This window comes from Scophthalmus maximus, chromosome 1, assembly GCF_022379125.1.
Source record: "Scophthalmus maximus strain ysfricsl-2021 chromosome 1, ASM2237912v1, whole genome shotgun sequence".
Classification (NCBI taxonomy): Eukaryota; Metazoa; Chordata; class Actinopteri; order Pleuronectiformes; family Scophthalmidae; genus Scophthalmus; species Scophthalmus maximus.
This window is the reverse complement of record NC_061515.1, coordinates 21,335,765-21,361,410: the sequence shown is the minus strand read 5'-3', so window position 1 is coordinate 21,361,410 and position 25,646 is coordinate 21,335,765. Positions and strand designations below refer to the sequence as shown.

At 41.9% G+C, this 25,646-nt stretch overlaps 1 long non-coding RNA gene across 1 annotated transcript in view; it reads right to left on the bottom strand.

Moving 5' to 3' along the window:
- Nucleotides 1-25,646, bottom strand: part of LOC118312319 — a 209,990-nt gene that overhangs the window by 119,944 nt on the left and 64,400 nt on the right. The window contains exon 6 of the long non-coding RNA XR_004794205.2: nt 15,842-15,925. This is a non-coding gene — a long non-coding RNA (uncharacterized LOC118312319). The remainder of the gene's footprint in view (nt 1-15,841; nt 15,926-25,646) is intronic.

The following is a 25,646-nucleotide window of genomic DNA, read 5'->3' as shown; positions in this document are numbered from 1 at the left end:
TCCTCAGATTTTGTTCATGAAGTATCTGTGGATGTTTGTCCGCAGATTCATCGACGTACTTTGGTGTGTGGGAGCTCGGGGGCCGCCCATGATCCCCCGCCCCCCACCCACAAACACACTTTACGAGATTTGAACAGAACATGCTAGTGTGATTCTTGGAGCGACATTGTGATCCAAGTTTCTAATTAAGAAACAGGGAACAGCGTGTCACGCACAGACACATCACTCTGCTCCTCGGCCGTAATGTTGCCCTGTAATGCCCTGTGTGGTCTCAATTACACTTTCCATGATGTAGAATAACAGCATTACAGCAAAGCAAGACATGCATTCATATACTTGTAATTAAATAAAATCCAAATCAAGATCAGACCCGAGTGATCTTGAGCTACATTCATTTAGACGGATGGGGGGAAAGCACTGACCCCTTGGTTGATTCTTAAAGAGACAGCGTCCAAAGGTCGCAGTCACTGTAAAACAAATATCTTAAGCACAGAAGTCAGATTTTTATCTCTAAGTTTTATCAGTTCAAATGTTCCCAGTAGAGCTATTGAAGTGGTTTTGCTATGTTCTGTTCATTCTGTCTGCACAAACTCATTTAACAATGCACCTAAACATTTAGGTATTAAGTGTCTTACAAGTTAATGCACATTAAACAAATAGATACGTAGTTGGATAGTTTTTACATCTTTGGGTGATCAAGTCCCAAGGGACACAGGCCATTTCTTTTTGGAAAACTTTCAATGGGAGTATCTTATATTCAAAAGGTTTTCAGGAAACAGCCACATATTTATGACTATTATAGCAGTAATTGCACATGACATTTAATAAAGCACCTTTCCTGTAAGAGAATTGAGAAAAAAACCTGCAACATGGCGGGACCACTCAGACCCCAAAAAGAAAAAAAGGTGCCATAATGTCCAAAGACAGAAGAAAACTAAAAAACTCCATAGTCTTGCGAATAGAGCGGTCAGTCAATAAAAATTTAAACTTTTCGCTTGATAAAAATTATCCCAGTCGATAACGAATTTCTAAAACTGCAAATTGAAATTCGCAGGGACTGTTATATACTAAAACTGATACTAAAAACATCACCTTGTGCTGCAGGACAATTTCATAACAGCTAAATTGATCATTAATATAATCGTTTGTTGAAGTCCTACTGTACAGTGACTGATGTCACCCCAAAGGCAAACAAAAAAGTTAATGAGTAAAGTCAGCTCCCCTATGGTTTGGTCAGACTCAAAATCCTGCAGATTTTTTTTTTTTTATGCCACCACCGAGGTAGAGACAACATTTCAACTAAAACAAACAAACAAATCCCGCCGTTAAAACAACATGGAAATTGTTCTGGTTGTCATTCATCAATCGCAGAGCGCAGAGTCTCCCGGTTGTGCTTTGCCCACCCAGCTTCATTTGTATATCATTTGTGATGCTCTCCCAGCAGCAGCCATGCAGAGGTCAGGCAGATGGAGAGCTGTCTCTGTCCCTCCCACCCTCAATTGCCATCTACCTGCATGGGCCCCGGCCCCATGGTCCCTGCCTTGGATGGATATTGAGGTGGTGGTATGCGGGGGGGGGGGGGGGGGTATTGTTGTTTGCCCCAGCATGGAGCGCTGACGCTAATGGACTCATGCAGGAGTCCAGGCAAGATTGGTTATTTTGGTCTTGATTCAGCCATTAACATTTCATTAATGCACTGTCCTACTGCTCGCCTGCACCGCAGCCTGCCGGCTGCTGCCTGCTGATCAGTGCTGCAGGCTGAAAAACACCACGCTCACTCAAAGTGGACGGGATACTGCGTAATGTGTGTGCCAGTGAGTATGCATTTTTTTATCGACTGTTTTAGTTCAATCACATATAACTGTTTTTTATACATAGTAACTGGCAACACATCATATGTGACATGAATGTTGATAGTAGTTGCTCCGTGTCACATTTTCACTTAAGTATTGTAAATACATTATCTCAACAATAGCTGACTGGGATAAACATTACATTAGCCGAAACCAAGAGTAGTGGCTAGGAACTTGTGCTGTGCAAGTCGGTCGTTTAGCAAGATTACGCAAAACAGATTTCCTCTAACCTTGGTGGAAGGATGGGATGGGTTCTACTGAGTCCAGCTGAGGGTGATATCATTATGATTATGTGAGTCAGAGGAACCCATATTGATATATTGCTATTTTCTATGTTTCAACATAAACATATTAGAGGAAGCCCCCCTTGAAATTGGCTAAGTTAAGAATGGTGTATAAGGTATAAGTCCACAGTATTGTGGCTTTAACCCTTGATTCTCCATATAATTACTTTCTTGCTGATCCAGGAATTAGGGGCTTATTCTACAATGGTACTATTAATGTAATAAATGCATATGTGCACAGTGCGCATATTTGTGAATGCAAATCACTCTCACTCTATTATGCTCAAGGCACTATCAGTTGCTAAGGTATTCGCCTGATAATGAACACAGCATCTTTAAGTGTGTGTGTGTGTGTGTGTGTGTGTGTGTATGTGTGCGTCTGTGTGTACCTGAGCACAATGCAACAAGTTTCACACAGTTTTCTAATTAGACACCCATGTTTATTTAATGCGTCCAGAGAAAATTAGTTGTATAAAATTATGACTAATTAAGTGCTGCATTAATAACTGAAGCGCAATGGCAGCCTTTCTGCTGCTGTACAAAGACTGGCACATAGGTAATCATCATATCTGTGTTACTGATTAAGCTTTTTGATCATCATGACATGACATATGATAATGTGCGCTCTCATCTACATGCTGAGGCTGGTGCATATTTTAGCGTACATTTGCAAAAGAGATGACTAACATCTGCAACAGCAACACCTACTCTAGTAATACAACGTGTGCAATGTTTCAAATGTATATAAAAAAGGTACTGTGTTACTTTTGTTCTAAGCAAATTTAGGTAAAGTAATATTTTTTCAAAAGGGAAACGGCAGCAGGCATTTTATATGCTGATGTTTATGATAGTGATCATCTTACGAAATGTGTGCAGTTTTCTTTCCTTCTTTTTTTAGTTTATTTTTAAACTCATATATGGAATATAGGAATTTGCGAACACATGATGACAGTGAAATGTAAAAAAAAAAGTCTTACCACTGCTCTGTGTCTTTTTGTCATGTTTGGTTTCAGCTGCTTTTGTAAAGCGTTTTTTAGCATCTGGAAAAGCGCTATATAAATCTGTATTTTTATTAAAGTGCATCTTTTTTGCTTTGATTTTTCAAAAATGTCGCCCAAAAAACCAAATAATAAACTGAAAATTATGAGAAGTCTATTAAACGTGACACTTCTGCAGCCAGCATCTAGCATTTGTGATTCAATGACAAAAAGACAGACTTTTGGCACAGTCCTGAGACACATTTGATATTTCTGGATCAGTGATGCTGTAGGTAGACTGTTCATCTGTCATTACTTAAAAGTGAGTGCAGGAGAGGGAGAAAAAAATTACCCCAAGCGCTACATGAGTGATGAATATCCGGCTTTTTCGGATGTGTGTGATATATGAGATTGGTTGATAATCGACACTTAGTTCTGCCATATGGTTGGACCCGCCTGCCAAGGTACAAGGACTCAAAACACGGAGGTGAGCTCTCAGGGACGGGAGACTGGCAGTTCCCTCTTCCAAACGAATGGAAGAGAACGTGGGTGTGATTTAAAATAATGGCCTGAGTGGCTCCCGAATCCTTTTTTCAAGGACATGTGAGCAGATTTGTTCCAAACTAAAGATATTTACCATAAAAACATGCCAAAGGGTTGTTGATTTGAACAGTTTAAGGTACATAAAAAAAAGTCAGTGACGCAAACTCAAATAGTTTCTGACAGTTTCCTGTGTTTAGGATAAATGATGACAATGGTACAGAACTTCTCATTCAGGCTTTTAAAGTAATTAGCAGGAAAAAGCAACAATATCATTGAACATGTTGTTGTTTTTTTCCCATATGGAAAAAATTCGGAAAACTATTACATGAGCGGTCACTTTCCTCAGTGCCCTCCATCACCTCACTTATACCAGATGATGTACAGCACACCCTACAGAAAAACTGAAAACCTAAACACATTACAGAGGACAGCAGATGCCAAGCGAACCACGCTTTTTTTTTAGCACAGGGGGGTCCGACCGTTGCTCTGCTGCTGTCAGCCAGCAGCACCAAAGTATAGTAATCACCTCATCAATGCCTTTTAAAAAAAATCACACCCTTTTCATCATGAAACCCAATCCGTGTCCATCATGCTTTTGTGAGGGTTACTCTGTCAGTCCCTAATGTGACTGGCGTGCCGACACAACCGACAAAATAAATGAGTGAACGCCGGCACCGGTAGCGTTAGGAGATTGGTTTTGCTAAAGACCTCTGACAACGCGTCTCTTGGATACCGAAGGGAAGGTAAACAAAACAACTGGCGTGCGGCTGCCAACCTCGGGGCCCCAAGGCAGGCCTGTACTCACTTGGCGGCTTCCGACAGCGAGGGGAATCTCAAGCAGTCTGCTTTTCCATCCAATGCTTGCAAACAAAGTGAAGGAATACGGCTTATTTTAGACAAGGGTGAAAAAAAAAACTTGTTTATCCTTTTGCCCCCCTGTTTTATTTCCTGTCTCATGATGTTCTCAAGACATTGCTGCTGGCACCGTTCAGAGCTGCAGCTTTGAATTCGAGGAGGACTCATCTTTGTTGGCTTGTTATTCAAATAATTACCACTGTCTAACGAAGACCAATAAAGAGTCGATCAGAAAGAGCAAAGTCTTCCAGAATAAATATATATGCCAGAATCTTGTCATCCTACACTTGGGGGGGCTTCTGATAGGCTCAATGGATTTCAGATGGGAAGGAAGTGTGGGCTTTGAAAGTTCTGTAATTCCAGGTGGCCAGGGAGTGTTTTGGCAGGCCCTGCTCGCGCAAGGCTCGCACATCGCCAAGAAAGGGGACCTGGAGTAGGTGGAATGTTAATCACGGAGAGAGGAGAACATGTGTGACAAAGGGAAAGGATGGAAAACACATGTCCCATTTCACACTTATTTACCTTTGACTGCCAAGCCCCTGCCAGATTAAAGGAAGAAGAGGCGGGGGGGGGAGGCAACGGCAAAGGTGGAACCCCTTTAAAGTTCACATCTTTGATGAAGATGCCAACTCTTTGATAGTGTTTCAAACATTTCGGCGAGGAGAGAGGAAACCGTGGCGTGATTGAAACTCGGGCCTCAGTGGGGCAGCAGTCCACTGACAAAGAGGTATGTGTGCAGACGAGGGGAAGTGATATTGATTAACTGCTGTTCAGGACAGAAAGACATCCACACATTGTACATGTTACAACTCGGACGCCTGAACTGAGATACCACACAAATGAACTGATGCTTTTCCTGTAAAAAGAATACAGCTGTGTAGACTTGAACTTTTTTTGTATTTTTTTTAGTATTTTTATTTTTTCTATATTTAAATCTTTGTGGGACAAAAGCCATTTTTTTCTGTAAATGAAAATGACATGGAATTGAATTTACTGGGTTGAAATATGTTGTTGAATCAAATGAATTATGCATGTGTGATGTAATGCAGGAACAAATAATATAGTGACAACTATACTGCAAACAGGGAAGCCAAAGTCAAAGTATTATTATCATTTTGGTTATCATGATCATCATCATTCATCGTCTACCGCTTTATCCATTTAAGGGTCGGGGGGGGGGGGGGGGCTGGAGCCAATCCCAGCTGACATTGGGCGAGAGGCGGGGTTCACCCTGGACAGGTCGCCAGCCTATCGCAGGGCAACCTAACCCCATTCTGTATGTCTTTGGACTGTGGGAGGAAGCCGGAGAACCCGGAGAGAACCCACGCATACACGGGGAGAACATGCAAACTCCACACAGAAAAGCCCTGGTTGAACCGGGATTCGAACCCAGAACCTTCTTGCTTTGAGGCGAAAGTGCTAACCACCACGCCACCATGCAGCCTACGTGATGGTTATGTGGATGTTTATTATCATTTGAAATTAAAGAAAATTTAGATGGCTACGTTCTTGAACTTTGGTTTGGTAATGTGTATGTGTGTGTGTATATATATACATACATACATACATACATACATACATACATACATACATATATATATATATATATATATATATATACAAATACATAAACAGTGTTTCCGAGCTATTTTATATAATCTGAAAGAATATCCTAAACATTTGATCTGTGTGTAACAATAAGTGTTTTTGGAAATTTCATCACATTCATTATTTGAGGTACATCTTATATTACATAATACTATTTCTAATGGCTGCTTTTTTTAACAGCAACTTTCCTCAGGAAAGTAAAAAATAATGTAAAGTAAAGCAAAGTAAAACACTAATTTTAAGACGAAGATGCTGTTATGTGCTACAAAGATGTATTTTGACGGTATTAATAAGCATTGTCTTTAGGAGTAAATGTACTGTGAATGCCACTACACTTAATTAACTCCGACATCCAACATTATCTCAGGGAAAAATGTCTTATGGGTGACTTTTTTTTTTGGGTGTGTGTGTGTGCGTGTACTACACCCATAATTATTCCAGTTTTAGTCATTTTGACCTTTTGACTTCAAATTAAAGTTTACATCCATTAAGCTGTGAAAATAATTAAATACATTTTTTTTTCTTTATTATTTTTTGCTTCAATCCAGCTTAAAGGTGAGGTGGTGTTTTTTTTCTTTGTTTTTTTCTTTTGATCTGACAAAACTCCACCTTGAAAATTTCTAGAGATGTCTAATATCACAGTAAACACACACATGACATGTTTAAGGTGGGCTGCCAGTACTAGTAAAATGAATTTCCCCCACTCACGAACCCCATCCAGTGGAGACAACAACATGACTTTCACATTTTCAGAGCACAGGCTTTTTTTTTCTTTTTTCCCCGACACGCCGATGCTAAGCTGGAGGAATCGCACGCTTTGAGGAGACGGTTAAAAAGTGCGGGTGTGATTGGAGTTGGGAAGTTTGCAGCCGCAATGGTGACTGAGATGAGTGTAACTTATTTCATTTGTCGGCGGTGTCACATGCTCGTGCTGCTTTGAAGAGGCAAATTAATGAAAAAGTGGGAACAGTGGCCATTCTGCGAAGAGAATGACCCCCCCTCTAATGGCTGCGTGGCACAGTGAGAGAGTCATCTGTCAGCCCCATCTAATTATGTGAATCGAGCAGTTTGAGAAGTGTCTTAAGGCTGTTTAGGAATAAAAGGGACATTTAAATGCAGAGCACTTTGAAAATTACAGATCCTTCAAAAAATACTTTCCACAGAGTCCTTTTTTTTTTCTTCCCCGTCTCGTTAATTCTGTGCTTTGAGAGTAGAGCCAGCATTCAGGAAAAAAGAATTCGAAGATAGCCTCTTACTTAGCCACATCCCACCCCCAAACATTCCCAGTTTCCCTTTCTCCATCACAAACGGGATTCTCCTGCTTATATGAAAAATGACATTCACACTGGATACAACACATCTCTTGTTTTCAAAGTATAACTTCAGTATTCTACTGTCGACGGTATATCTTACACTGTCCACAGAAATTGTTTTTAAGGAAGCCCAGGGGGAAACAAAATGATTTAAGTAATTATGACTTTTCCAGGCCAATACTGATAATGCTGTCTTGTTTTGTTTTGTTTTTTTACTGTAGCTGCAACTACTAAATGTATCAAGTAGATTTAAATTTGACTACGGTATGAAAGATTTATGAGTATTATGAGTTTCCATCTTGCCAGGACAGAGAACTGGGAAATGTTGAATGATTAAATACATATTGCAGAGAAAATGTGATTTTACAGGAAATGTTTCCAGATTGGTTCAATATTCACTGAATTAAAACCTGTGATGATGCTATAGTTATGAACCTTAATTGGATTTTAAATAGGCATAAGCAAAGGTTTAACTTACCTGCCACGGCAATTCCCCCTGTGCCCTAAACTAAAGTACACTTACAGTGTACAGTAACTTAGAGCAACTGATGTACATATACTGTAAAGGATTGAGGTTCCAAAATTGTATTTGTCCGAGTCGTTTCAGAGGTTAAATTGAACATCTTGTACTCAAAGCCTCGCTGTTATTCCTCTGCTTTGGTTTTCCTAATTATTATTTGATTGCTCATTAGGCGCCGTGTTCGCTGTGCGTGCATCTGTTCATGAACCTTTGTGTGTGTGTGTGTGTGTGTGTGTGTGTGTGATTTTTCATATGAGGGAGAAACAACCATCTCCCTTTAATTACATTGTCTCGCCGACATTTGTTAACGGTCCTTCGAGGATGCACGCGGACATGTACAAACGGGGCAGTTTAAAGAACAACATGTCTCAATGTAAAGTTAATACGAGGCACACTGTACGCAGTGTGTTTTGAGGAAAGAAACGGGGAAACCAGTCATTCCGACCTTTCTCATTTCTTGCGTCTGTCCCTGCGGATACACACCCTGCTTCCCTTCTCTTACGGGGTATGATGTGTGGATGAAGGCTCTTTCCCGTGCCATAATGACTGTACACCGAGATTTTCAAGGGTCCGCTCATGACAATCCCATTTTCTGTGTAATTTCATGGTTGTCTTCTTGAATGAAGATATTGGCTGCTCTGAAGCACGAGGTCAGAGTCTCCCAGCTCCGTTTTCTGGATTGTTCCGGAGTATGTTTCCCTTCACTTGATGAAAAGTAATTCATCATTTACACCCCTGAATTCTGCCACTTTTTTTCCTTTTTTCCCCCCACCCTCACCCTGCTACCGTCTCTCTTTTCAGTAACAACTTTCTTCACCTCGCCTTTCTCCCATTTCTCTCTCAGATTCCCCAATGGTACCTACGGCTGTGTTGGGAGACAGACAGGTTCAACACGAGCGCAGGTCAGCCATCCCTGAGAACAGGTTAGCCCTCCCAGGCCTCTGTGCTGCCCTCTACCCGTGATAGAGTTTGTCACCTCTCTACCTCTGGAAGTCAAATCCTGTCAGCTCAGGCATCCTTCAGTATCCCCAAAGTGGCTTTGGCACTCAGTGGGGCATGTGAGCTTAAAATTAATTTTTTCTCCCCCCCCTTCTGTGTTTTTTTCTTCTCCTTGAGATCTCCCAGGTTCCCTTAAGGGAGGCGGTTGACAGCCAGTGGACGACCTCAGCCAATCACGAGGCAGCAGTGGTGTAAAAGACACCTAGGGAAACTTTCCCTGCGCCTCCTGGAGATGGAGGGGGTGGGGGGCAAAGGTTTCTGACATGTTGAGGAAGAGGAGGGAAAGGGGTTGGCTGTTGCTAAGAGACCAGTGTTTTTCACCCTTCAATCCCACCTCTCCGTCTGCTTAGCCTCCTGACTGCTCTGCCAGGGTAAAATTAACTGTCTCAAGCAACCCCCCCTCCAAAGAAAACCCTCACATTTAATTGTTTTCATTTCATCGCTGGCCTTCTTGCTCAAAGAAAGTACAAAACACGTTTTCTCAAAACTCCTTTCGTGTTATTCTCCTTTTGCCAATATTGTTTTTTCATGCAAAGTGATGTTTAGATTCTTCTAATCAATGTACCCCTTTGGCAGGCGATGAAACAATTGTGCTGCACGTATGTAGATTCCTTTAGATCTCTCCGGCTGAGCATACGTGATGGTGTGCATGTGTGCGCCCGTGTTTATTAGCGGGTTTTAAAGCGACTAGCGAGGCACGGTGAGGGCTCACGTGTCTCCCCTCTCCGCCAGCTGGTAACATCTGCAGGGTGTCCAGAGTCCAATCAGGGAGTCTTTAATACTGAGAGGAGAGGAAAACCCTTGAGACTTAAGAGAGACAGAACCTGATCATCCTGTCTCATCAAGGCTCTGGCTCTCCCGTGACCCTTCCACACTGAATAAAACCCTCCCTGCACAGCTCCTCGGAAACTAATTCCTGGGTACTTAAGGAAATACAATGAGCTCAGATTGGTATCATCAGTATATTACACCTACAGCTCAGGCACGGTTGTCTGAATTCGACTCATTCACGGAAATAGGAGCTCCTTCGCGGCGGCGGGAGATCACGTTAAGGTCCACGTGTTAAGGGCACCATGATACATTGCCAGTCGCTATAAAATATTACCGTTAGACCAATCACTTCAAAGCCCTTTCCCCAGAAACATCCAGAGGTCTGAACCATGTGGACCCAGGGTTATTATTGCCGTTTGCTTCGATGCTCTGCAGGAATTAAATCGGGCTGCAACATGTGGTCAGTATTGAGTATTAAGTTGTCCTTCCAAGAAAATGATAAATAAACATAACCTTTTTAGCTACGCCTGTGTGAAGAAAATGTTTGTAATGTTCTCCACAGAAATAAACTTCTGATGGGGAGAAAATGTTTGTGTCTTTAATTTTGATTAATTTCCATATTGAGGATTCCTTATCTCATTTTTCCTATATCTAACTGATTAGTCTGAATACATTTTTTTCTAAGTGGGAAAATGGTACACACTATAGTTACACTGTTTACTGTATTTATGTATTTTAATTCATAGTGTTAGTTTTTCTATGACATATGAAAATATGACAGCATCAAAAACCATACTAGCAATGTAATTAATTAAAACAAAATTATTTTAAAAGTCAAATCAAAAGCGCAATTTATTTTTTTTGATTCTGGTGAACTGTCTTCCTGTGGCGGGAAACACAACAAATTTGGTTCACATTTTCTGATGAGCTTTTTAAAAACAATTTGGGTTCTTGCATATTCATGATTATACGCTAAAAAATCTGATGACACATACGCTTTAAAAACTTCCGCAATTTCCTTTAATAAACTCTCATTTCCTGATAAGGTTGTATTTCTTAATACAATGTTATATAAAACATTTTTCAAGATACTCTGACATAATTATAAAACGGGGGGCGATCTGTGTTTGCTTAGTCTCGCTGTCTTTCAGTGAAAATGTGGCTAATGCCCTCAGCGGACAAACTCAGACACACAAACACAGTTTGCCCACGTCTTGCACATCTTCGCCTCCGAGCCACTAGAGCACCCAGGTGGCACTGAGGAGGCAAAGCAGGGCATCAGGAGAAGGGAAGGAGCTGGAGATCTGTGCCTGTTTGCCATGGCTGAACGAACTGAGTGTGGCTGTGCATTAACAGAAAGAAGACGAAAAAAAATACATGCACAGATGGATTTTCAGGCTCGGGGGGTGGGGGGGTCTTGTGAAAAGGGGAGAAAAAAAATTGCATGTCCTTTAGCGATGTTAAGAGAGTTGGCAGAGGGATTTTTACTGTATTCATGCCATGGCTGCTATAAGGTACCACTCAGGTGAAACTTATTAATTGATAATGAACATATTTCATTTTTTTTTAGAGCAGTGCACAAAAATAAAATGTGTCGACTATGAAATTAAGTTTTGTGATTCCGTGATTGGAATCATCTAATGAGAATATGAGGTAACTCAATAATATAAGATTATTATAATAACATTAGGTAAGTGACTGGCATCACAATAAAAACTATTCAGAGAATCTAAAAATTCAGACTATTCTCACAGATTTACAAGATGTCATTGAAAACTAAACTTACGAGGAAGTGTACCAAAATGGTGTGGGTATATTTTCTGAATACACCACTCTCAAACCACTGCTTGCAGACTTATCGGGTAGCTGAGAAAACATTCCCTATACAATCACATATCAGCACTTTGAAATGTGGTTTCAAATGCATGAGGCCTGTGGAAGAGGGAGATTGATGCCTTGACCTGTTTGAATCTTAATTCCAGCAGTCAGCTGATCCCCGCCAGTTGTGCCACGTCCGATTTCACTTCCGTTCTCTGCTTTTTCGGATGCACGCCCGTCTCCGCTACCTACACTGATCATGTGTGACACCACTTTTGGATTTTTCTGAGCCGGCCTGGCTTCACCCGTTTGCCAGTTATTTTTGCAAGCAGATTTGTTCCAGAGGCATAAGCAGCACCTGTCATGACCACAGAGTTGCAGGTAAATTATCTCCCTCTGCCTTTTTTTTAAGGAGCCCCTCACAGCTAATTTCATAGTGCCTCGATACCCATTAGCCCCTGCTGCCAGGACGGCAGGGGCTAATGTGCTTTACCCTCAGGAGTGTGAAAGCTGTCTGCTTATCTATCCTTCCCTCCCGCTCTCCTGCTCCCTCACCTCAGCCTCATGTCTGCCTGTCACCACAGTGAATAGGCTCGCAGTCCACACTCGCGGGTTTCTGGCCCCTCAAATGAGATTTGACTCGAGTCATATTCTGATAAACATGAGCCTTAACCCTGGTGTTTACTGTTCAGGGCGCTCGCACTCGCAGGTGCAGCACCTTCCTTATCCCTTTAGGGCTAAAGTGATGCCAAAGTGCCGCCGTGCTGCCATCAGCACTGGTTCTGCTATTTGCTCATGTTCCTGTAAATTAGTGTTCACATAATATTTGAGTTCACAAAGTAGAAATATAAAAGTTGAATGAAGCATTCGCTTTGGAATGCATAGGCTCTCATTTTCTATTGTTTGAATTCCCCTTACACAAATAATTCCAAACGTTTTGCTACTTCAACTAAGGCATTAAAACAAATGTAGCTACTGTGAAATATAATTTTTTTTAAATGAGAAATAAAATAAGGCTCTTCTTTTAATGCTCTTATTCTTTGGAGTAAACCTAGAGTCTGACAGATGGGTCTAAAATGAAAAAAACAGTAAATGATTTACAGAGGCTGTAGGAGGATCTTTTTAACAATGATCCTCAACGTCACAGCTGAAACGTCCACATAAACTATACACATTTTGTTAAAAAAAAGTATTTTTGCATTTTGTTCTTTAGAAAAAAAACACCTTTCTGCAAGAAATAATATCACCTCATAGTCTAGTCCTAACAGTACATCAGCCTGCAGAGGAAACTACTAAGAAAACATAGTTAAGTTTCCATATTTTGCTTGCCTAAAACATAAATGCCATAAATCCCTTTAGTCAGCCAAACAGTTCTCACGCATCTATGTGTATTTAAACAAAAAAATCAGACCTCGGTTTTAACCAATAACACTGTCACATCCGTGGCTTGTACAACTGTTTTACTTGAGTCTTATCATCCCGGCTGAAACACACTCCCTCCCTCCCCCCTTCTTGGGGGGAGCTGAGAGGGGTGGTGGGTGGAAGGGGGTGATGCATAGCGTAGGAGGCACATGCTATGATAAGCGGAACCTCGTGGGACGAAAGTGAACTTGTTCGCAGCGGTACTCTGCTATCCTGCAGCCATTGATGAGCCTGATACGTTTAATTGGGGTGGTCCATTTCCCATCCAAGGCCCCCCTCCTCACCCCCATATCCCAGCCCCCCCTTTGGATCCACTCCTCCTTGTCATTTATACCAGCACTATGACTGTAGGCAGGGGGGAGACGGAGGGGAGGAGGAGAACTAAGAGCACAAGATCCCCCCCCTACAAAACAGAGATAAAGGAAAAAAATGTAATACTTCCACATTTTCCAGTGCTCCTTTCATCATAACTCAAAAATTAGTTTTTAATGCAATGAGTAGCTCCAATCATGTTAAGGTCTGCATGATTCAGATAGTATCATAATTACAATTAGATTACATTACCGCAATCAGAGAAAGGGGGGATCGTTAAGAGAAGGAATATAAATTGCTTTAGTTTTACAAGTACTGAGCAAGCAGAAATTTGAATTAATCTCCACTTAAACATCTTCCCCCCTTACAGAACTGCAAAGCATGCTGGTTTCTTCCAGGCCATCAATACAAATTAAGAGAGAAGTATGATTTTTTTTTTTTCCGTCTCCTCTTTCAGAGGGTCTTAACATTTGAAGTTTTAGCAAATGTTCACTTCACACCAAAGTGACAATGTGCCACTTTGGTGGAAACTTTTCTCAACAGGAAAAGTGACTTCTTTATTTTCAGGAAAGGGCGTGTGTGGAATAAGATGTCGCTGTGTTCATGTAAACGTTTGTTCCTATTGTACATACAGTATTATACAGTCTAAAAAAGGGGGGGCATTAAGCACTTCTCAAAAAAAATCTCTAATGAAGATTACGCATTATGGATATAAACAATGTGAAGATTACAGCATGTCCATGCCCATGTTCTCAATTCTGGAATTATTTGACAAAAGCAGGATCAGAATAAATAGTGATGAAGTTGGCTACTGTTAATACCAGACTATAAAAAAACTATTACAAGGAAAATTATTGCGCAAGAATACTGATGTTTAAGCAGAAATCTGAGTAAAAGTAGGCATTAGGCAGAGGAGTCCATATGAGAATGTTTATTCATATGATATTAATGGACTATTATCACAAAAGCATTAGCAAATATGTAGTATTGTTGCTGCCGGAGGAGCCGTAGCTTACTTTACTAGTTTAATCAGTAACACTAACTATTCAAGCATTATTTAAGCACAGTATTTGAGTAATTTTAGTTTAGTTATTTTCCACCTGAGGACAATAATACATATTTTAGTTAAGGATATGGTTCACCATGGACAGTCTATTCACATTCAATATATGCAAACAAAAAACTAAAAGATCACAACATGTGCTTTGCTTATGAGCATATACAGTGTCTATATATGAGTACATTCGTGTCTGCGGCAGTCAGCCAGTGTCAGTGCATGCCTGTCCGCCTGCGGCACATCAACGTGGACACATCACACGAGCAGAAGCGACAGTTAATGTCCTCACTGTCCTCTGCAACCGAGAGAGGGTCTCAAAGCCCATTTGGTCACATTGTGCGGGATTATCCCGAAACGGCGGAAGAACAATAAAATACAAATCACTCGGAGACAGAAGTATAAACCATCAGTGGAATCCTCGGTGGACGATTAGGACTAAAGTTAACAAATCCCCGATCCGCTAATGAATTAAGACGCCAGTCAAGAGCAGTGTTCCTTTTTCTCGATGACAGCTGACAATTTCTCTGAGCCATTCCCTTCGGTTGCCACACAAACAACAGTTTGTCTCAACTGTACTTAACGCATGAATGAAATATTAAAACAAAGCGCTTGCTCTCCCCTGTTCGCTTCTCACACTGCAAGTTTGTGCAATTAATAACACAGATGATTGCCTTAGTTATATCTGCATAACTTTTTTTTTTACAAACTCTGCCCATTTACAAGATATCAATTACTTTTTTTTTCCCCTGCTTCTATTTATTCCCTTCTTAGGCCACGATTGGAGATTAATGTGCGCTTCCAAATTACCACACATGCTGGCCATTTATCAGCTCCAAGAACAATCCTGCAGATCCATCCCAACGCTAAGTGGCAGAATATTCATGAAATAGGGAAAAAGAGGAGCAATTTTGTACACCCTTTGATGATTAAAAAAAAAAGGGGGGGGGGGGGAGAATTCCTCACTCTTGCTCATTTACTTTGTGGGGTTTTTTTGTCATTGTTTTCTTGCGCGGCCACTCAGAAAAGGGACAGGCTTCATTGTGGAGTCAAATCCTTCTTAATTTAGCTGAAAACACGGACTTATATTTATGGGTAGGAAAACAGCGCGATACATTACGGTCGTACAATGTGATAATGGCGATAGCGCAGTGCATTGTGCTTGTTTGTAAAGCCGTGGTGCAGAGGCCCATAATAGACCAGCATTCAATCCCTGACTTCAGTAATGAGTTGGGTAAACAGAGCTTTCAAAATGAGTTTCTAAATCAGTGCGTAGAGGCAGAGAAGAGGGAGGAAAGTAGGAAGAAGAAAAAAGAAGAAAAAAAAGAAAACAGGGGCTGGGGGCTTTTGGTCCTCGACACTCCGGCTTTAATCAGGCATTAGGAAAAGGGAGTGAAGATGTTATGAAAATGCGGCGCTGGCCTTTGTTCAGCGTCTGTCATGGCATTGACTTCCCTGACACAATGCTACAATGCATGACGGATCAAAGTAATTAAAGTTCCAATAATTTACCTTCCTCTGTTGCGTGTCAAGTCTGCCAGGCCGGCTGCTCTCAGGCCCCTTCATTGATTTCCTCACCACTATCAGAGCGCGATCCTTAAAGACAGAGGGACATGAGGGCAGGGGGTGAGTGTTTGTGTGTGTGTGTGTGTGTGCGTGTGTGTGTGTGTGTTTAATAACTTTTCATGCTGATATAATAGCGTCGCTTCAGATGCTTAACCATTAATGATCACAGACAGATGACGAGACAAAGAGACGAGCGCTTCTGAAACCTCCTCGCCCGTTCCCCCTCCTTGTCAAGCGACACTCGTCTTCGACTCCCATTTCTGAAGTCCCCTGTCAACAGTCAACGGTGGCACGCATTAACTTTCCCCACCGGCTCAGAGTGGTCAAATCGGAGCTTGTCTACTTCACCTTGTTAAACTTTGGGAATCCGGGAGAAAACTCGGCTTTATCCCCAAATCCGTGGGAGATTCAGACGGCGGTTTGTGAGGATTGTGAAATCATTATCGGTTACACAGAGGAGTAATTCTGTCTGCCGTCTAGGCCTGGGGATTGATGTGTAAATGCTTAGGAAAGACTCCCTGTGTCGCCGCGGCGGCCCTGTTTCACCACAACAGTCAGAATAAAAAAACTTCCCTCACTCATGCACTCGAGGTTACTCCATCTCTGTCGTCTTCCCTGCCTCAATTCTCCCTCTAAGGCAATGTGTCATTGTCACAGAGGTTTTTCAGCAGGTTTCTGCAGTGAGGTGCAGCGGGAAGGAGGGAAGTGTGGGGGGGTCTCTTTTGAAGGCTTACTCCCCCCAAAACCGTCTCTCCTCCCTTGACGAAAGTTAAATGGTTGAAGTATTCCTGTTCTAAGATGTGATTAGTGTGTCACACATTAAAAATGCCATATTAAATAATCCCATCCTTCAGGCTTTACTTCCTCACCAGGTATTAGCTTAGACAGAGAATAATCCTAAGCTATTTGGAAGTAGGGAATCCACATAAAGATCTTGGCACTCGGTGTTTGAATTTTTTCCGATCTGCCTAGTAGGTGTGATACTCTGAGGACTTACAGCGCAGACAGCGGCGGAGGAAGCCGAGCTCGAGTGCTTATGGCTCACCGACGTAGCGCCAGGTTCTCAGTTTCTAATCTTGTCTCTCGTCCTTCTCACTCGAGACGCCACTCCCAAGATTTCTCGTCACAATTCGAGGTTGAAGACGACGCATGGATGAAAACTAGAGGACTCGCGGTTCCTTTATGTTTGACTTGGTGCGAGTTTGTTCAGTTATAATTTAAGGAAGTCAATTTGAAAGATTTCATAATTTTGTCACGTCATGTTTCAAAATTTCTAAAAAACTTCTTTAAAGAATGATTTGGACACTTACATTATTGGAGGTGGTTCAGAAATAATAAGTCTGCCTATGGGTAAGAATAGTTATCATAAAATAGATTTTTTTTTTTTAATTTCTGATCATGAATATAAATTGTCTGACAACATTTTGAGAGGCGCACATCACCACACATCAGATGTTGCCGCAAGTTTGTAGAAATTATATTTTTTTTCTATTCTGCTGTTTTACTTTATTATCCAAATCCAATATCACAATTACAAATTTGATAAGCGTTGATGATCACACAAGCCTTTTAAGGTTTTTTTTATTTTTATATCATCATTGTAAACGGGAAGCTGCTGGCGTGGCGATTCTGAACACGATAAGTTCAGAGTTCATGTGACTTTGTGATGAAGAACTCACTTTCTATCTGATAGATAAATAAACAGATTACACAAATGCGGCTAAAAATGAATCAGAGCAAGACAGAAGTCTTTATCTTTTGTCATGTGTCACGCGTTGCCTGGAGGAGAGCTGGAATGATGTTGCAATCAAAACGTAGAAAGTAATGTTCCTCTTGTGGTGTTCTGTGGTATGAGGAGTGCGATGAAAGACAAATCTGATCGCAAAGGGCCCTTGAGGTTGATTTCCTTTACATCTCATGGAAACTTATTGCTGCGATGATTTGTAATTTGTTAAGATTTGACATCAAGGGAGCATAAAGAGCCATTTAAGCCCAGACACTGGAACCTATTCATGCGCGACTATGCGCAGCTTGTAATAAATATGGTATTTCGAAACATATTACAAAATGCAGTGTGAGCAAGTGTCACGGTAGAAATGTCAGCATGTTCTCCCGCTTGACAAAGAGGGCTTTAAATCGGTGGGTTTGTTTTCATCGCCGCTCGGAGGTCAGCACCCTGTGGCTGTGGACGGCTAATTATCATCGTGCAAATGGGTCATGGTTGTCATTACTTCTGGTCACATGATTGCATTCATCCAACATGTTTTTCTCCCTTTTTTTAAACAGGGATGACAATGGAGCTACAGTATCGGGGAGACGCCTCAGAATTCCCCCCAAAGGCGAAAGATTTGTTACGCGGTCACAAGTCATTCAATTCAGAGTTATTTTTATCGCAGATGCTCAGGTCATAACCTCCCCGGCAAGTTTAAAAATACAATCGCTGTGTTGTGTGTAAAAAATCTCCAAACAAATGTTTCCGAAATTAGTAGATCAATAATGAATTTCTCGTCTCAATAACGTCTGTTCAGCTCTCTCTGTAAAGGACAGCTACTGTGCTGCTGCATTACCCTTGAGCGATTCACTTAAGATCACAAACCAGCTAATAAATTTGCCACAATCCGATGCATCCAAACTTGTTCTCTCTCCACATTTGAGCTTATTCATTCCCAAAAATCCATCAAGTTTGCCAGTGCTTTTCAGAAATAAAAAAACAAATAAAACTAGATGGCTGTTACCTAAATGATTCATATGCTTAAGGTTGGGAAAAAAAGGATCCCTGCATCCACGCCGACATTTAATAGGTTCTTTCTTGGCCCACGTCCCATCCTTCAACCAGGCTTCATGGAAATCCGTACGACAGTTTTTGCTTAATGCTTCTGACAAAAACAAAAAGAGAAACATAACCTCCTTAACGGAGGTATGTTATTTATTATTTACTTCCCAGACACCACCTGCTCGCTTAAACTTAAACATTGTGTTTCCCATTTTTTGTTTTATTTTCTCAAATAAAGCTCAATAATGAAGCTGATGATCACAACAGTCCAGTTTCTAATTTTCTATCGGCGAGGACCGCGAGTTAAAGTCAAGCCTTGGAGCAGGGTTAGAGGCAAGCATTTACAATGATCTCTACACATTTAGTTTTAAACAATACACGTCTGTTTCAAGTGCAAAGACGTTGCCATAAAAGTCAAGTCAGATGATGTACAGTATAACATCTCTCTATATTTGTATGCCATTTATTTCTGGAACCTAGACAAGACCATGGCCTCAAGGAGGCAGCAGAAGCAGAGACAGCTGCGTCATTTCCACTGTCCATTGATACAAGTGGAGACAGAATATGAATAATATTTGTTATTTCACCACGGGCTACTCTGGTTTGTTCTGCTGTTTTCCAAATGACTACTGTGCTGCTGTCTAGTAAAAAAAAGGGGTAAATCACTCAATTCAGCGAACAGTATTACCAAGAAAACGTCAAAAAGTACTGAGTTGAGTGGGATTCGCGCTTTACGTGTACATTGTTTAAGGAGTTCTCTCAGGGATAATCAAGGCTGTATTCATGACTCAAGCCAGGTGGCAGATGATGCTCGGAGGAAGGCAAAAACCCATTTGTGTTTGTTGCATCGGTGAACATTGTCCATCCACTGTGGGCCTGTTGTGACCCGGGGCACCAGACGTGCAAAAAAAGGGCTCCATGTGTTGCCTCAATGTATCTTTAAATGGCTCGAATGCAGATGGAGGTTTTGAAAGTGTGGGTCCAAACGACATTTGTGTATTTTCTACCATGAACAAGCAGAGCTGCTCTTTTAAAAGTATTGCCTTCCAAGGCAACAGAAACCCCATATAGAGATTAAACAATTTACATTTCCCATTTCCTCAAGAGGTTATATAATGTCAGCCATCGTTAGGTGTTTCTGCGGAAAGGCTCTGGAAGCCGAAGACAGAGAAAGCGATGCTTCTCTTCTATTTGTCGTTGACAATGCACGGGTGGATTACAGCTCAGAAAACCATGAGTTATTCAATTTCCACCTGGGAAAGCTTAGCTCGCGTTCATCATATTATGAGCGTATCTGCTTCGATTGGATATAATTCACACCTCAACGGAAGCTTACACCTGCTTGAAGGAATTAGGGCTGAGGCCTTTAATAAACGTTTCAACCTGTCAGACAAGTGAGATAAGTGCGTATGCGACCTGTTCCTCCCACTCACTGCCTAATTCCGTCTGAGGGGATCCCCTCTCTCTACCTGCAGAAGGTGGGATATGAAATATGAGAGATTCAAAGTAGGGGCCCTTTGGACCAGAGGGGTGCCAATTCCCCGTCAAAAGCAATTAGAAATATATTTGATGGAGGTCACCAAGTGGCATGCACAGTGACAGGAGTGATGGTATTTGGAGAAGAGAAAGAGAGGGAGGTAAATGCTAGATTTTTTTCCCCCTCATCATCCATTATAAAAGCCTCCTCTGGTGGTGTGCGTGTGTGTGTGCGTGTGTGTGTGTGTGTGCAGACAGAGAGAGAGAGGGGGGGGGGGGGGGGGGGGGGGGGGGCCGCCGAAAAAGACAGTAAGCGGATGCTAACTTCCCACAGAGAGAATTTCTCCAGGTCGAATGCAAAACGTTCCCGACTAATCATCCGCGCCGCGGAAACACCAGCTGCGGCCCGTGGTAGGATTATCATTCTCATAGACCTCTTACCGAGCTTTTAGCTAAATGAAAAATCTGCTCCATAGCCTAGGGAGAAGGCAGCGTGCAGATAAGAGGGAAGAGTGTTTACCGAGAGGCAGCGCCGGTGAAAAACAGAACAGGTTTTTTCCTTTCCTCTGCAATGTAAAAATGGAAGGGGAAGAAATCATTAGGCTGGCAAGGAGGGAGGGAGGGGGGACAAAGTAAAGGGAAAAAAGGAAGAAAATAGACGAGAGAAAAGAGAAGATCAATGTATTTACACGATTAATTTGTGACAAAGTTCTTCTGGGCTCATTAATTTAATGTTTCTGTCTACCTTCTGTCCTGAGGGCAACATGCAATTTGTTATTCTATTGTTCTCCGCTCCTTTTCGCTGCTCTCTCTCGACTAATATTTTCCATTACGCAGCTGAGTTATAATCCGGAATCTCCAACGACGGGCACGGGATAATGGAATCGCCATCTTCATCAACCCCGGTGCCAGACCTGCTGCCACCTTTGGGCTTGATCAAATGAAATAATCAGTTTTAGAGGGAGGCAGAGGTCAGCGACGAGGGTAATAATCTTATGAGACTTTTTGTCGCAGCCGCCCCACCCCAAACACACACACACACACACACACACACACACACACACACACACACACAGACAACCAACCTAAGGGTAATGGATCTCTATTAGCGCTCTATTACCGACATCTGTAACAACGGAGCAACGCGCCAAACATTGCTAACAAGGGCAATGTATTTGGAAGTCACTAGCCTGCTCCCTCCGGATGCTGCCTCTCATTACAAAGCTATCAGGACCATTCCATTTGCCCGGACACCGCAGTGGGGAGGTGTGGCGGGGGGGGGGGCTTAATAACAATTAAAGGCCTCTGCAGCGGTCCCACCGCAGAGCTGTTCAGGGGGTTTTGGGGGTAGTCCCCGGGGTGCCCTAGAGGTCCAGTTGCTCTTGACCCTCTCCCTCTGATCCGACAAGAGACAATGGAGGTTAGTTTATTATTACGAGCCATAATTCGCACTTGACTCGGAGGTTCAGAGTCAAGCGTGAGTGGGAAAGTGCATACATGATTTACAAGTCAAGGGATTGGTATAAATATTATTGAGAAATGCCACTGAAGTCCCCCCCCCTTGATTTCTCACGCTCCGCTCCAGTCTTAATCAAATAAACCTCAGTCTTCAAGAAAAAACCAAACCGATTTTGCTTTGGAAAATAAAGCGCCTCTCTGTGAACTAGTTCAAAGTGATTACTCTGATTATAGCTCAGTGTAGAGGCATTAGATACGGCTTCCGTCAGTGATATTTTGATCTTGACACGGGTCCTTTTTGAACCGCGGAATTGGGGTCGACGAGAGCCATAATATTAGCGACGTAGCCCGGGGGCAAAAGATGGGCCCTATCTTAGGAATAAAAGGTCGCAATCACTTCCTGGCACTGATGGCAGGAGCTGAAGGTGACACTCTAAAGCCCGACACAGTGAGCACAACATGTCGTGAATAAGAAAACCGCTCAACCCTGCTGACACCGTCAGTCACAATGCGTTTAGATAAACACAGAGAAAGAAAGGATTTAGAATAAGTCCATCACAGCCGTGCGCCCGCTGCCTGATGCTGACCGTATGTAGACTGTCAAACAATGTGGAAATACCCCCAGCATGATGAGGCTTAATCCAATTGGCATTGGAGCCAAACTTGTAAACTAATCTATGCATTAGCCCAGCTGGCACTGTGCGCCCAAACGCTCCTCTGGAACCTGGAGTTTGGAGCTGTTTGTCGCCCGCCAGCGATAAGAGCCCGTGCAAGCCCGCTGAAAAAGTGGGCTTAGCTCCTACTCTTTTCAACTGGAATCACTTTAGTCCATTTATCACTCTACCTGTCTATGAGACCTATTTAAGATTAAGGTCAGTAGGAGAAAAAAAAGAAGAAAAAAGGCTCCCCCTTTCAGTTCTTTGGATACTCTTAAAATTCATAAGTCAAGAGGCTTAGGCTTTCTCAGCGCAAGTCTTCATAACAATGAGAATTCTAATATTTTATGTAAGAATAGCTGACAGGAGATTTTTTCTCTCCCTTCATTCATGCTCCATTTTGCCCTATCAAAGTATAAATACACTTGCGGTTTGACAAGAGAGGAGACGAGCACCCTCGTTCCTGACCTGCGATGACGGACACAAATCCCGCCCTGATCACAACACATGCATATTCCGAAGATGGAGGAAAAGAGGTGCGCGTTACTCTCACTTCTGTACCTTCAAATTAGCAATATGCCTCCAAAGTTTCTGTCTGCTGTTTTCTTGGACTTTTCAGCTGAAGCGAAATTGCACAATGTAAAGCAGTTGCCATATCTCCTGTTGTTATTCCTGATTTTTCTTCTTTTTTTTTTCAAACCGCTGAATTCATTATAGTTGAGCTTTTAAGCTCACAGGACAGATGCAGTGGTAAGTGGAGCCTGATGCCAACATTTGTCCTTATTATGGCCTGATTCAGACTTCAAAAGTAAAAGAGTGACACTGAAATCATGCCAAAACAAAGCGCTGATTGAATGTTAAAAATGTCATTGTTTCAATTATACCCTTTTCCCACTGAAATACAGGATTAAATATTGCTATGATAAGACATCAGAAACATTTTGGATGTTTAAAACAAGGCCATGAACTGAATCAAGATCAATTAATAAAATGAGTTTAATTCTGAATCGTCGTTGTTTGTAAAAAGAGTCAAAAGTCCGCTTCTGTTTTCAGCTTTCTAATGCACATTAGCAATACCTATTACTATGTATGTGTCTCTGTGTAGATTATTAGACAGCAATAAATGTTGAAATGTAAGTGGAGTATATTTTCAGGATTGACAGTAATGTTCTTTTGGTTGTTTTTTGTTTCATCTCTAGCACCAAGCAACCCAGAATATTTCAAGGTTGACTTGTTAGATCTGACAGCATCGGTATTTTATCAAGATCAAAATGCTGTTCTCACACATAAACTTTCAACACTCGACTAATTGGCGTCAATCAGTTAAGTGTATCTTTGAAGATCTTTTTAAGAGTCAGGTTTGTCAGATAACCAACAAATTAAAACAAAAAAAGAAGAGGAGGGGAAAAAAAGGATGAAAAGAGCAAGTACAAGCCAAACTCCAAGAAAAAAGGAGGCCCTAGCTTGCGCGCCCACATACTGATCCAGTTAATACTCTATACTGCAGTCCATTTCTATAATGCAGAGCAAATCCCGGAGCAGTTCAGCAGTGCAGTTAGCCTACAAGTTAAAGCAAATGCCTTGCAGTCTTGGCTGCTCGCCACCAGCTGGTGCTCCAGTCAGCTGTAGGTAAGAATGTTTTACATACTCTCAAAGCCAGGGGATTGGTTTTGGACCGATGTCAAATTTTATCCGAAAATTCAGGGAATCCGAGTTGCTTCTTGCAGCTCGGATGGCGGTGGATGTCTGCCACGGGGTCAGATACAGCTCGGAGTGCAGAGCAGCATTACGGTACACGCTGTGCCATGGTTTGGTTGCACTCAAAAAAGGGTCTGTACTGTAGCTGTGCTGCAAGTAACAGAAGTATTAACATAGCATTCATATCTAAGATACCGCTAGAAATGTGAACAGGCTTGACTGCAGGTGTTTGTTTTTTTACGGGATCTGTGTGGGCCAGAAACTTAACGTTCGGAAAATATATCAACTCCCACGAGGCTTAGAAAGTTGCATGAATATTTTTTTTTCAGAACCTGAATAGTTTGGAAAAAAACAAACACCATATGGTTTACTCTGCTTTGTGAAATGTGCTCCATAAACAAAACAAAAGAAGCCAGACTTGAATAAGAAAGCTTAAAAGCAATGAGCAGTGAGTTACAGTCAAACTAAATACGCTGCATCTTTCATGGGAATCTGAGACGGAACAGGAATATGTTTATGTTAAATAACTGAGGCTGATATTGAGCCACGGGGCGGAGAGGATCCCCTTTAGAAAACCAAGTCTAGACCCCGCAACCCTCCTTCTGTATTTGGGTCATTGTATTCAGAGGGCGGTGGGACATGGAGGGGTAGGAGGGGGTGGTATCTTGGAGGGGGATAGAGGCTCAGCACGACTCACCAATAAATATGCCAAGCTGCTTTCTTTTTTTTCTGCTTTTTTTTAAAAGGAGAAAAGAGAGATTTACATGAGCAATATAATATTCTTGTGAGTAAGTGATATTTGGGCCGGGTGTGAAAGAAAATGCCTTTGAGATGACTTGAATAATGGACTGCCCCCTATTGAAGCTAAATAAGAAAATTGAAAGCACAAAAGTAGAAATTAATTTCTTCACTCTGGCATTTTCAGCTGAGGGTGGGTGGAAAAGAGATTCACTGTTAAGCATTTTGTCTAATTGAATTTTTGTTTTTCTAAGAGCGTGTTTTAGAGTCGGGGGCAGCACGGGGCAAACTTTTTCATTTCTTATACTTATTTCGTTTAACTTATAAACACTTATTTTCTCATGACGCCAATTCAACTTTTTCTTTTTTTCCCATGGCGCATCCTCGCCATAACCCACTGACCACAGGCCAAAAAGTTGATATTGTGCTACATTAATGCCCGAAAACACATTTGGCAACGGCGACATTTGGAGACATTTGGACGTTTTGGAGACGCTAAATCATATACGTCAAAGTGCTTGTGTCAAATCCCCGCAGTCCCTTATGTGAACAGTTCATCCCGAAAAAAATGTGCTAATTTCATGTCTAATGATGCCTATTGTTGAAGCCGGCATGCAATTTTCTTAGAGGGATGAACAAACGCTCCCCCCCCCCACCTCCGCCCCCTAACCCCCAGTGCCTTGTGTAGGTATGGGGGCCGGCCTCGTCTAATTTTCAACATATATGTTAATGTAATGAACGCCACTTCAATTAGTGCAATCACTTCATGTTCCAAATGGAGACGCTCGTCGGCAAATGACGGCCTAATCTCGGCCACGCTGGATTCCCCCTCCTGCCGTAGGAGGAGAGAGGGAAAAGTTCATTTGACTACAGTAGTTAACAATACCTCCTCATCACCTTGAGGCCATATTCAAATTTGCCATTGAAGAGTAAACCCTCTTTCTCTCCTTTA